This window comes from Mytilus californianus, unplaced genomic scaffold (genome assembly GCF_021869535.1).
Source record: "Mytilus californianus isolate M0D057914Y unplaced genomic scaffold, xbMytCali1.0.p SCAF_2, whole genome shotgun sequence".
NCBI lineage: Eukaryota > Metazoa > Mollusca > Bivalvia > Mytilida > Mytilidae > Mytilus > Mytilus californianus.
Genome location: NW_026262668.1, coordinates 65,340,296 through 65,353,961, shown reverse-complemented (window position 1 = coordinate 65,353,961; position 13,666 = coordinate 65,340,296). Strand labels below are relative to the sequence as shown.

General features: G+C 31.5%; 1 protein-coding gene and 1 long non-coding RNA gene across 4 annotated transcripts in view; one reads left to right on the top strand and one right to left on the bottom strand.

Annotated features, from left to right (window-relative positions):
• The window catches only part of LOC127730258 (uncharacterized), a 346,186-nt gene that overhangs the window by 43,358 nt on the left and 289,162 nt on the right, over positions 1 to 13,666 (top strand). The gene's annotated exons all lie outside the window — the stretch shown is intronic.
• The window catches only part of LOC127730244 (cAMP-regulated phosphoprotein 21-like), a 120,551-nt gene that overhangs the window by 83,169 nt on the left and 23,716 nt on the right, over positions 1 to 13,666 (bottom strand). For both annotated transcript variants that reach the window (XM_052238541.1, XM_052238542.1), the window contains exon 2: positions 2,146 to 2,428. The gene's annotated coding sequence lies outside the window, so the exon portion shown is untranslated. The remainder of the gene's footprint in view (positions 1 to 2,145; positions 2,429 to 13,666) is intronic.

Here is a 13,666-nt window from a genome sequence, read left to right as displayed (position 1 = left end):
ACCAATATTAAATAACGACACACAAAACTGCATGTGATGTTGTATTTATTCAATATCAATAATACATTTTCAATTTGTTTAATAGAAACACTGATTTAAACATTTTTTTTTAAAGTTGATTTCTGACAAAATTTTCAATAATATATACCTATTAAAATTGGGGTTTTTTGGGGGGAATTTATGTCAGAAATCAACTTTTTACTATTATATCAGTGTTTATATTGAACAGATTGAAAATATATTATTGATATTGAATAAATACAACATCACATGCAGTTTTGTCAAGTGATACATGTATTTTCATCTACTAAGAAGATAAGTTTTTTGGTCAGGTAAATTAATCAATGAATGATGGATTTCTCTAAGAAGAAATTTAAAGGTCCCAGTAAATAAACTACACAGAGAACAATTGCTATTGTATTTATTCAATGGGACAAGTGAACAGACAAAAGTTTAAATACCTTGACCAAGAGGAGATGACTCTGTGGAAAACTTTCATTTGGTTCACAATAAGAGGGGTATAAAAACGGGAAACAACATAAAACACATCTTTGATGAGAAAGCTCACATAACTGACACACCAATATAAATAAAATAATGTCCCCAACAATCTTAATTTGGCATATGTTTTACAAAGTTCACATCAAAATGATGATAATGAACATGTGTACTATAAAGCTCCAAGTTGATGTGGCTATGATTTCGTTGCAAAATGCTTTAAACATAACTTTATCATGAGAAAGTACTGATCTCAAACTTTCACTTTTTCACATTTCCATGTTAAGCAAATGACGAAATCTGGGTTGAAACCCTACTTATTCCTATATATTAAAAATTTCACATTATAATGAACATGTGTACAAATTCTTTGATTCTTTGTATCTAAATAAGTCTTCGTAAATCTTTTCCTTTATAGACTGACCTATTTCTGTATAATCAATATATATATATGTATATGCTCGGAAACCGGCCCTTTAATTGGATTAAATAAATTTTTTTATTCTTATTTCAAATTGTGTAAATACAGAAATAAGAAGATGTGGTATCATTGCCAATGAGACAAATCTCCACCAGAGACCAAATGACATAGGAGTTAACAACTATAGGTCACCGTACAGCCTTCAACAATGAGCAAAACCCATACGGCATAGTCAGATATAAAAGATATATATACAAATGAAAACAATTCAAACTAGAAAACGATAATCTTATTTTGTGAGCTATCAGAAAATTCTATGAGAATACAGATATAAGACCAATATGGGAACAATATTGCCGAGTTTATCATGCAATTTTAAATAAAATTATCACTATTTGTGTTTCTGATTATGTTCTATTTATAGTAACGGATGTCATGTTGGTTTTTTTTTTTGGTTGTTTACCAGATAGTAATCTTAGAAAATGTATGACAAAACTTTTACTCTTTTTTCTTCTTAATGACAATCTGCTACATTATATGCACTAGGAAGCCGAGATTAAACAGTTGTAGTTTTAAAATGATTTAAATATCAAATATTCTTACATAAATCAATAGATTAATAATTAACTTCACTATAAATAAGAGCAAATCTTTCACCAAAATCATATACCAAATCTAAAGTACTGATCAGTTTTGTGAAATTATATTTCAAACATATGCAAATGTTAGACCCGCGAGAAGACATACAGTTTGTCTGTATTTTCACAATATATACATATTAGACATGTACTTTTTTCACTTCATTTAACAGGTCTTTTTGTGTCTAGTCTTCGTTGTTTAGGAATAACATACAAATATTAAAGTCATATCAACTGTTTAAAATTCACATGTTTGAATCAATTTCAAATTTTATTAAAGTAGCAACATGAATTAATGATTTGAACACGTAATTTGACATGGAATTCCGGTGTTCTCCCTTAAATATGCTTGATATTTAAGTGCCCATACATGTATAAGCTGTATGTGGGCAAAGATGAAATTGTTTAATGTTTAATATCATATATTTGGCTTTATAAAAATTAGATGTGGTATGATTGCCAATAAGACAAAGTTCTCTCCACCAGAGACCAAATGACAGACCAAATGACACAGAAGTTAACTTTTTTGGCTAAGGAATATTCATATATCATTACATTCTGATTTATTATTTATGGAATTTTACTTACCTTGCAATGAAAAATATGAACAAAAATGTTGAGATCAATATTGAAGTATATATTGCACATAAATAAATATCCTTGGTAAAATCTCTATTAGGTGATCTGTGATTTTCTAAAACACGGAATTTTCACTGTTCCAACTCATGGCAATTCTACTTGTTCGACCAGGGACATACACCATTAATATGTAATAAAATATTGCAGGGCTCGTGGATGTTGTCACATTAGTTGTTGTCCAAGGCATTAAATCTTCAGTGTCCTTGTCATGTGGCCATCGCTCTAATCATACCTGGAATACACAAGATTACATTGGATGATGAATTGTGGCAATCAAATGCAATAAAAAATATCAATGGAAGGCGATATATACTATAATGCTGGCTAATCACTCCAATCAAGTTTTTGCAGAAATTGGTTGGACTAGCTTTACTTGTCTCGTCAAACTTCTACATACTGATAGATACTTATGGATTTTATAATTAGCCTATTTAAACAGCAAACTTTCCAATGATTCAGTACAAAATTAACAAGAGTGCACACGCTGAAATGTCTCGCCTTCTTTACTAACCATTGATATTATGTTGATAGTCCTAAAATGAAAGCTTTACTACAACTATTACATAAACTTAACATGATCCAAGAAATTAAAGTCAAGGTCATATAAACCAAACAAGAAATACATGAACACCTTACAATCATTCAATACACTAAATATAGTTGACCTATTGCTTAAAGTTTCTAAGAAACAGACTTAACCAAGAAAACTAAACATTGACCAATGAATCGTGAAAATGAGGTCAAGGTCAGATGAACCATGCCAGGCAGACATGAACAGCTTACAATCCTTCCATACAACAAATATAGCTGACCTATTGCTTATAGTTTAAGAAAAACAGACTGAAACACATAAACTTAACACTGAGCAATGAACCATGAAAATGAGGCCAAGGTCAAATAAAACCTGTGAGACTGACATGTACATCAAAGAATATTTCCATACACCAAATATAGTTGACTTATTGCATATAGGATAAGAAAAAAGACCAAAACTCAAAAACTTAACTTTGACCACTGAACCATGAAAATGAGGTCAAAGTCAGATGACACCTGCCAGTTGGACATGTACACCTTACAATCATTCCATACACCAAATATAGTAGACCTATTGCATAAAGTATAAGAAAAACGGACCAAAACACAAAAATTTAACTATAACCACTGAACCATGAAAATGAGGTCAAGGTCAGATGACACCTGCCAGCTAGACATGTACACCTTACAATCATTCCATACACCAAATATAGTAGACCTATTGCATACAGTATAAGAAAAACAGACCAAAACACAAAAACTTAACTATAACCACTGAACCATGAAAATGAGGTCAAGGTCAGATGACACCTGCCAGTTGGACATGTACACCTTACAGTCCTTCCATACACCGAATATACTAGACCTATTGCTTATAGTATCTGAGATATGGACTTGACCACCAAAACTTAACCTTGTTCACTGATCCATGAAATGAGGTCGAGGTCAAGTGAAAACTGTCTGACAGGCATGAGGACCTTGCAAGGTACGCACATACCAAATATAGTAATCCTATTACTTATAATAAGAGAGAATTTAACATTACAAAAAATCTTAACTTTTTTTTCAAGTAGTCACTGAACCATGAAAATGAGGTCAAGGACATTGGACATGTGACTGACGGAAACTTCGTAACATGAGGCATCCATATACAAAGTATGAAGCATACAGGTCTTCCACCGTCTAAAATATAAAGCTTTTAAGAAGTTAGCTAACACCGCCGCCGCCGGATCACTATCCCTATGTCGAGCTTTCTGCGACAAAAGTCGCAGGCTCGGCAAAAACCGGTCACAAAATTATTTTTTTTTACAGTTACTTGTCTTTCTGATTCAGTCCCTTATTCTATCCTTAAAAGTTGTTAAAACTCTTACAACTAACACAAGTTGAAAATATTTCTCATGTGCAGATCACTTTGATTGATTGCCTTGTTAAAGCAGCTTCAATCTCAAAAGTATTACAACCAAAGTAAATGACTATAAATTCAGAATTTTTTATGTTATTTTGTTGCAAAAATTGGGATGAGATAGATTTACTCTCTATATAAAACTCTCATCATAAGTTTTGACAGCAATATATTTGTATATAGCATTTCTTGCAATCGCAAAAATTAATTTCTAATTTTTGTTCATTGCTTAACTATCGCATAACTTTATATAATATGCAAGCGGGGGCATCATCTGTGTCCCATGGACACATTCCCCATTTATTGTCTCGCCTTGATGGAGTCAAAAAGCGAGACATAGGTATGCTGTTTCCGGTGGCGGCGGTGCTGGCGGAGTCAATAATGTATTAGTTTGTGATTAGGTCTAGTTCATGGTGAACCACTAGTGGTAGGTCAATATTTGGTATGCAGTTGTATTAGCATTGACACATCTCATTACCATGGAGATTATTTGGCCCCGCCCCCTCAGTCAAGGTCTATTGACTTTGAAACTTTGCTTAGTTTACATGTATTAGTTTAAAATTTTTTTTTGCTTCATGTGACAAACGAAATGATTTAGTCATTTAATTCTAAGAAATGCCACAGAAGAGTGTGTATGATTTGTGATTTACTAGAGTGTTCTGAAGAATACAGGTGGGAATCAATACATTAATGTCTACCACAACAATCCACAGAAGAGTGTGTATGATTTGTGATTTACTAGAGTGTTCTGAAGAATACAGGTGAGAATCAATCCATTAATTTCTACCACAACAATTCACAGTATTGTTATACAATATACATTTTTGCTTTCATAATTTTCTGAAAAATCTTCTTTTTTTTTCAAGCAGCTGTTTATAAGAACACTGGGGAAGACTTTCTAAGTTGAAATAACTTGTGTCTGATCCTTTTGTACAATAATATATGTTTAAACTAAGAACACTGGAACTTAAGCAAGTTAAGTGTAACAAGAGGCTGTCAGATTGACAGCAAACCAGATTTTCCTGCATGAAAATGATATTTGCAAATCTGGACCCCCAAACAGGATCAAGTAAAAAATATAAATGAATTTTTGTAGGGTTCAGAAATGGAAAGGCAAAAATCAATCTAAGTATCACTTTTCCCTACATAAAGGTGTACAACTCAACAACAATAAAAACTAAAATCATGAAAATCAATTCAGACCTTCATTTAGTCACAGAAAACAACATATCTAAATTTGAAAAGATTTCATCAAAGCATTTTCAAGATAATGAACGGACACTGTTTGGCATCCGCCCGCCAACCGTACATCCCAAAATCAATAACCGATTTTCCTTCGGAAATCCGGTAAATAAAACTTGTGCAATTGGGATTAAATGTGAGATAATCTTGTACAATAATAAATTCTATGAAAATTATTTACGCTATCTTATCCTCCCTCTTAACCCTTAAAAACATCTATATACATATAAACATATACGTGTACTATTGATCAATCCTCTATTAGGAGTTAGCTTTTCTTGATATAATCATGAAGGAATTCTATCAATCTGATGAAAAAAGAAAAAAAACAGTTTTCAGTATTGTCTAATGTGAATTCATTTATTTCCGTGCCAGGGTACCAATTTTCGTGATTTGAACAAAAATTGTGTATTTTGAATGTACATCATCGTACTTGATTTTGTGGCTTTTACATATTTGCATACAAGCCTACAAGAAATTAATACTTATTAGAACATTTAAATTTATGGTTTGTACTATATCCACAAAATCCAGTAAAATTAGTACACAACTCTGCAGCATTTTAGTAGAAAAGGAGTTACCAACCACTATCTGATTATCTTAAAATATCTAGTATGTAAAAGTTCAAAAGACACACACCCACCCACACATATATAACAACTAAAAATATTTTTTTTCAATTTAAGTATAAACATCTCTTTAAAAAAAAAATCATTCAATACAGTAAATTACGTTATAATAAAAAATTTACCTTTCATTTTTAATATCCATTAATGAACTTGAATCAGATGTACTGCTTTAATAACTTATGATGTCAAAATATTTTTATGACCCAATATATGTTCAACAAGCATTAGATATGTCAATCACAAGACTATCTTGTCAATTTTAAACAAATGTTTTAACAATTACAACCATAACTATATATAACTACATATATTTGTAACTCCTTCATTCAATTGGTAAGACATTTTTCAAAATGTCCCACTTATTCATGAGAAATAAAACTGCAATGCTGTAAATTTCTAATTATTCCAATATATCCATATTGCTGATTATCCAAGAAATAAAATCTTTTTTCTTCTTCCTAAGCAAAAACAGCTCACAAAAGATCAAGCATCTCAGTGAATATACATCTTGACAGACATCGGAGAGGTTTAAATAGACCCTAAATCAGACCTTGTGCATGATACCTCAGCAGCAGTTCATATGAATGTAATTCATCTGATGAAAGAAATGACATGAAAAAATACACCAGCCATCAACCTATCAAAATTCAGAAAAACCGAAATTTTTTAACATGATCTTGGATTTTATTAATAACTTCACTAACAGATAGCTCACTTCATAACATAATTGTGGTTTTGAAATCCCCTTTTGTTAAATTGCAATGCCCTCTCAAAGGCTCATATTAAGATGAATAGTATGCTATATAAAAGTGTCCCAGAAACCGGACATTTATCATGCAAAGGAAACACTCAAAACCTTTTAGCAAAATCAACAAACACCCACACTCTGTCAGGAAGAAAAAAACATGAATGAGCCCACTCTTCTACATTTTATTGATGGTACATCTAACATAACATATTTTCTTAGATTAATTGAATTTGAACTACACAAAAAACTCTTAACACCTACAACTTAGTTTAAGAACTTTTTATTGGCTCTGCCAAATCATGATCAATATTCATTAGTCGTTTTTATTTCAATAAAATTAGCAAACAAGATTTTAACTTGTCATGAATGAATAATCTCCAAGATCCACATCCAAACTATTACATTTTCACATATAAGCTATATCATCATTGAATCACTTACCTGTCAAACATAATTTATACCTACATACATATCAGTTTAATATTTATCATTACCTTTTCTGGGATCAAATCTTTTCCCCAAGAATAAAGTTATTTTCAAATACAGCTGTTCTAGCAGGTACATGTAAAATCAATTACTGGTAAGTCCAATGAATTATGTTTTCTTCATTTCCAGGAAACCAATTGGGTAAAAATCAGGATGAACAAGAACAATTAATAATATCTTTCAGGACCCCTTCCCCAAATCAAATGGACCTTCAAGTTTACTAAGCAGTTACTGAGTCATAACAACATTGAAGACCAAAGAATAATTTTGTAGATCTTAATTTGCCTTTTTGTGGATTTTGCTGTTTACAGTTTTTCTCTATCCATTAGCTTTCAAGATAATTTCCAAATACATCAGGTGCAGAAAAGTTATCTTTAAATGTCAATAACTCCAATAAACAGCTGTCAATTGACAGTTTCAGTCATGTGACATAATTATATACATGTATATTGCTCTTTTGCAGAGAAGATCCTTTTTGCTGTCTATAGTTTGTCTTTCTATGTGTATTACAATTTAATAGATAATTGGCTTTAATATTTTAGTTGATAAAAAATCCTTCCTGAATGATATAAAAGGAGATTCCTATAATAGAGTCAATTGATGGTTCTGAATTTTGAAGTCAAAATGGCATTTTTGTAGATTTGTTTTGCTAATCATTTACTTTTTAGTTTCTGTTTAAATAATTAAAAAGTTTTTAAAAAATAATACTACTACTAGGGGGTGTTTAAGGACCTTGACTACCCATGAGAGTCCAACACGGTTGTAAATTAAAATAATTGGCAAACACATTAGATGCTGTAAACATTCAATATTTCAGGTAAGGCAGTACTTTTTGAATTGCTATAAAACTGTCAAGTTTACCCTGTTGAATTATTCCCTTCAAAATGTCTTATTTCTGTAAGAGTTCTCTTCACAGTAAAATGCAAAATACAAAGTCATATATATTTATAGCTTAAGAGTATGTTTGCATGAAAATTCAAAGGGAAATAACCCAGTCTCATCCCTATTTATTATTATTCCACATGCACTAACAACACTGATGACTTGAATGGTTCTCCTAGAGCAGTTTCAACAATTTGATATGATGAAAAAATTGAAATTGAGTAAGAATTTATAAAGAACTGCAATCTGTGAAGAGAAACAATATAAATAGTCAAGACAGTAAACAGTTGATTTTTTTTTTTTACCTTGACCTATTACAGCAAATAAACAGAAAAACATTCCAACCTTAGTTGCCCTCTGGCAATGTGCAAGAATTATTGTGTGCATTCATAAATATGTTTGTGGATAACAGGACAAAAAGGTGAGATTAATCATACAATTTCATAAATTCTGCAAACAATGTGATTGGAATACAAAACTAATCCTGTCACATTTTCCACAAAAATAAAATCGTCACAAAATTTCTAAATCATTTTTGTTCAATTAATTACCATGTCAAATGCAATGAGTTATAATCCTTCCCTCTATCTTTCTATGGACCCTTTGATTACATCAGGATAATCCAAAAGACTTAATGTTGTTATTGATTTCTGTTCCTGTTAGTTTATATATAAAGTTTATTACTGGCCATAATCAGACTATAAAGTTATATTAGTCTAAACCTATGTGTGATTTATTGTCTGAATATAGTCTTGTCAATCATCAATCAGATTTAACCTTTACCATCTTGGTAATTATTCTTGGTCAATAACAACATATCAATTAATATTATATATTATATCCTATTCCATTCATTTGATGAGAAAATATAGCTGCTCAATGTATATCTTAACAGTAAGATGTCTTGTACTTTGTTATAAATACTACTACCTAGAGACAACTGAGAGAGGGACCTGATTATATGTACCTTAATCTATGTTACATTTATAGTGTTTTCTTCCAACAAGTGCATATATTCATACTCAGGCACAGATTGAGACAGAGACGCACCTGGCACCCCCTCCCAAAAAAAAGAAAAAAATGCAATTTATAGGTAAAATTACAGCCAATTTTTTGTAAAAATATGATACTCTAACTCCTAATTCTCAGGAGCGCCTCCACTTCCTTTTCAACATCAAATCCTGGATCCACGCCTGATACTAATACATTAAATAAGCTAAGTAGTGTATGACAAAACAATATTGAGTATCATCTATCAATAACTGTATCTAACTTGGCTATAGCATTTTAAAGCATGAACATAACACAAAGTTTGTGACCTTGACCTTTGAGGTAAGGATTAAAATCTTATTGGCAGTGGTGAACAATCATACTACATCTGTATCGCCAAGCGGTACTCAAGATACAGAATGGACACAATTTGTAACATAAACCTAAAAGATTTAACAAGTCTGTAACTTGACCGTCAATAAAGAGATTTCAAAATTGTTTGCTATAATCTTAAAGCATTGACATCAATGAACTCCAAGCAGTAGTCGAAATATACAGAGGAAATAATTCTTCCATCTGCCTCAAACTATGGTTGAGACTTTCACCTAAAAGCAACAGCTTTCATCAACCTGAATCATGACAAACCTTCTTGTGGCAGTGAACGATAAAGCAAAGTAACAAAATTAAAACTTGAAGCTTCATACTCAAGATATAGTAGATACAACTTCTATACATGAACCTTCAGTCTGCAATTTTCAAACTAAGTTTTTTGCCTTGACATTCAAGAAAGCAATTCCGACTGTGAGACACCTTCTAGAAGCTGTTAACAATCATATAAAATATTCACCCATAAATTTTTCGCAGCATTAACTTATTTGCCCCAATTAATGACAAATAGTTTGGTTGAGTGCTTAATGTCAAGTTGCAAATACTACATGCATTTACAGATAACATGTTAATGGCATATGATTTATCTTGATTTGTGCAATATCAACAAACAGAACAGATTTTCAGGTGCTAGCTTGAAATGTAACAGTGCAGTATACAGGAAGTCATGTGACACTACCTGGAATGGATGCATTACTATTACTCCCAGCCCTAGGTAACCAGTCTATGCTCTTGCTTTATAATGCATTAACACCACTTGATTGGTGGAGAAGCAACAAATGACAACTTAAGTGTCCAATTTTTCTCAGTTATGGACTGAACCCACAACACTTAACATCTGAGAGGAGCACACAAACCAGGATACCACCAATATGGTTAAAAATGGACAGACAACCTCCTTAAACAAGGAATTATTTGAATCTGGAATAATTTTGAATTCTGGAAAATTGATGAGAAATATATGATAGTAAAATGTTCCCTTTGAAGGATATATACAGTGGTCCTAATTAACACAACTGTTACCTCCAACACTTAGTATATAAGTTCAAAACAGCATTTAATTATAATTGGTGACCATTTGGAGTAAATGATATCCAAACAGTTTTCAACTATATATAAAACATATAATGATATATATATATTAATTTCACATTTCAAATATTTAATTTCTTGCTTTCAATGGCTACATATATAAACAATAAATAAATCCAGACTGACCAGATCAGGATCAAAATACAATTGCATGGTTTTAATTGATAATGTGTAGGAATATCTTTTTTAATTGATAAATGTGTAGGAAACTAGGAATATCATTTCTAGGAATGAATTCCTTAAACTGAACTTTTAAAATATACATTCAGAAACATTAAAAATGTGGGTTTTGTGTTCTGAGTGCTTCTTGGAATATCATATTTATTCCATTAACAAAACGTAATTAGACTCATGGCAGCAATGACATTTACTGCAATACAAGGGTAGATAATCCTATCTCAAACTCAAATGTCATGTAAACACCAGTTGGTTGTTACAGTATGCTTTTTACATAAATTTACATTCTTTCTAAAATAAGACAAGACTTCTGTAGTCCTGCTTAGTATATCTGAAACAAATCTTATATAAAATCTTTAATATTGAGGCACACTTTTACAATCAGTCATGTTTCAATGAAAATCAAATAACCTTTAGAATTCTAAATTCAAAATAAAAAGTAACAATGATTCAAGGGAGACATATGTAACATCCTAACAAGCTTGTAATTAGTGATCTATTTATATTTCAAAAGTAAATGATTGATTGTTTGATGTTTGCTTTTCTCTCTCCAAATCAGTGCAAAAAGGCTATATATCACAGCCAGTTAAAGGTAGAAATTTTGTCCTAATGGATGAAGAGACAAAGATCAGGTGACTTATAGATAACTATTTCGCCCATCAGAAAAGCTAGAACCACAGCATAAAGAAGGGCTGCATATATCAATTAACAAATAAAAATGTAACCAGACATTTTAAGATTAGTAGAGGTCATCAAAACAATGACTGATGATGGAGGGTATATTTATATCCAAATACTTTTATTAATACTTGTGCATATTTCGTTTGAACTTCATCAAATGTTTTTTACACAAGGTACATCCTGAAGAAAGATATGTCAGACAACTTCCTTTAAAACATGATTCTATAGGGCTCGGACAGTCCTTTAATTTCACAAAATTAATATACATGACTTAAAATCCCAAATATAACATCATATGGGTTAGAATAATTAACTCATCATAGATACCAGGCTTCAAATTTTGTACACCAGATGAGCAGCATTTCGTCTACAAAAAGAATCATCAGTGGCGCTCAAATCAAAAAAGTTAAAAAGGCCAAATAAAGCACAAAGTTGAAGAGCATTGAGGACCTCAATTTCCAAAAGGTTTTGCCAAATACAACTAAGGATATCTATTCCTGTAATAATAACAGCACTTTTATATATATATATATATATCTTGAGAGTCAAACCAGTATACATAAAATCAGTATGTCACTGTGGTTTTCATTTATGAAAAAAATGATATAAAAATAATTTTGATCATGACAATGTGTCTACAACTTCAAAGAAGTAATCAATCAATGAAGTATTAATTAACAGGTAAACTAAGTAGGAAATAGCCAGGTAAAAATAGCTGATTGGCGGGCAAAGTCCTGATAACTAGTAGGTGTATTAAATAATTATCGTCTGTGCTTAGTGATAAATAAGTAAATCACGAATAGAAAAGAAGTATTTTATGGCAATCTCAATATCATTTGAAATGTCAGAAAATATTGAAACAGCCACCAGGAAAGTCCATGAACATTTGACATTCAGTTAAAACATAAACGAAGACATTATGAATGTACGATTAAAAAAAAGGAAAATAAAATATTATTGGGTGGAAACTCAAAATGAACAATAATACTTAACCAGAAACAACTGTATATACATGTACATGGAGTTATCTTCATTTACTACAAATATTCTTTAATAATAATAAACTGACCTATCACAATCCATTACGATACGATTGTTACTGACACTCTGTCAGTAAGCATGAACATGAATTCACAAAAAGAATCATGATTTCACTTGTCATGTAAAATTGTACTCATCAGTAGTTTTGGACAAACATGTGCAAGACGCTTTAACAATTAGAAAAAAGTGCTTTTTCTGACCCAATCGTTAATGAACATTTTTTATGCACTTTTTTGCTATTTCACTGAGAGATTAAAAAGAACAGTGTAAATGATAGCTCGTTGAAACCCTGCCACATATTTATGTGATTGTCCAGTCAGAAGCCTCATCAGAGATCCACTTTAGTCATATCTTTATGTTTTTTGTCCTTCAGGGAATTCTGTGTTTATGACGTCTTTGATAGTCTCATTTAAATCAATTCACAACTTGGCAATTCACAGCTTGTTAAAAACTGAAGGCTGAGATCTAGATGTCTTGTGACATTTTCGTTCTTTGGGTTATAGTCTCATTGAAATATACTTCACATCTCCTTATACTCATATGAAACTTGCCAGCAAATTTCCAAACGTTGAAAACAGGTCAACAGAATGTAAAACGATATTGACTAAATAAAAGAAGAATGTGTCTGAGGGCACAAATGTCCCAGATAAAGCTTTGCAATTTTCCTAGTCAAAATCTCTATATCAATAAGTGACTCATTGCCCAAATCAAACTCTGTCTGCGAGTTTTGGTTCTTAGTATTGTGTATGAGTTTCATAAAATTTGGAATAGGAAAACGGTCAAGGGTAACACTTAATGCCCCTATTGCCTACAGTGGGGGCATAAAAAATAAAACTTCTCTGTACAAGTTGTAGTAACTTTCTGTCAAAATGTACCTGTTCACAAGTAACATTGATAGTCTTTTGCAACCTTAACCTGCATTACGACAGGAATTTAAACCCTGTGAACATGAAGTCTGCTTTTAAGTACTAACAAGGACTATACTGTGTGAATTAAAGCACAAGTGCAGTCCTGTACTATTTTCGAACACAAAGTTGATGTTAACAGTGAGTTAATCACAGTCACTAAAAATCCAGGTAAAAGTTACACAAGACTGGTGATGTTATGTTACTTGTACAGAATTTAGTTGTTAACAGTTACAGTAGGACTGGAAAACTACTGCAACTGGGTCTGACATTC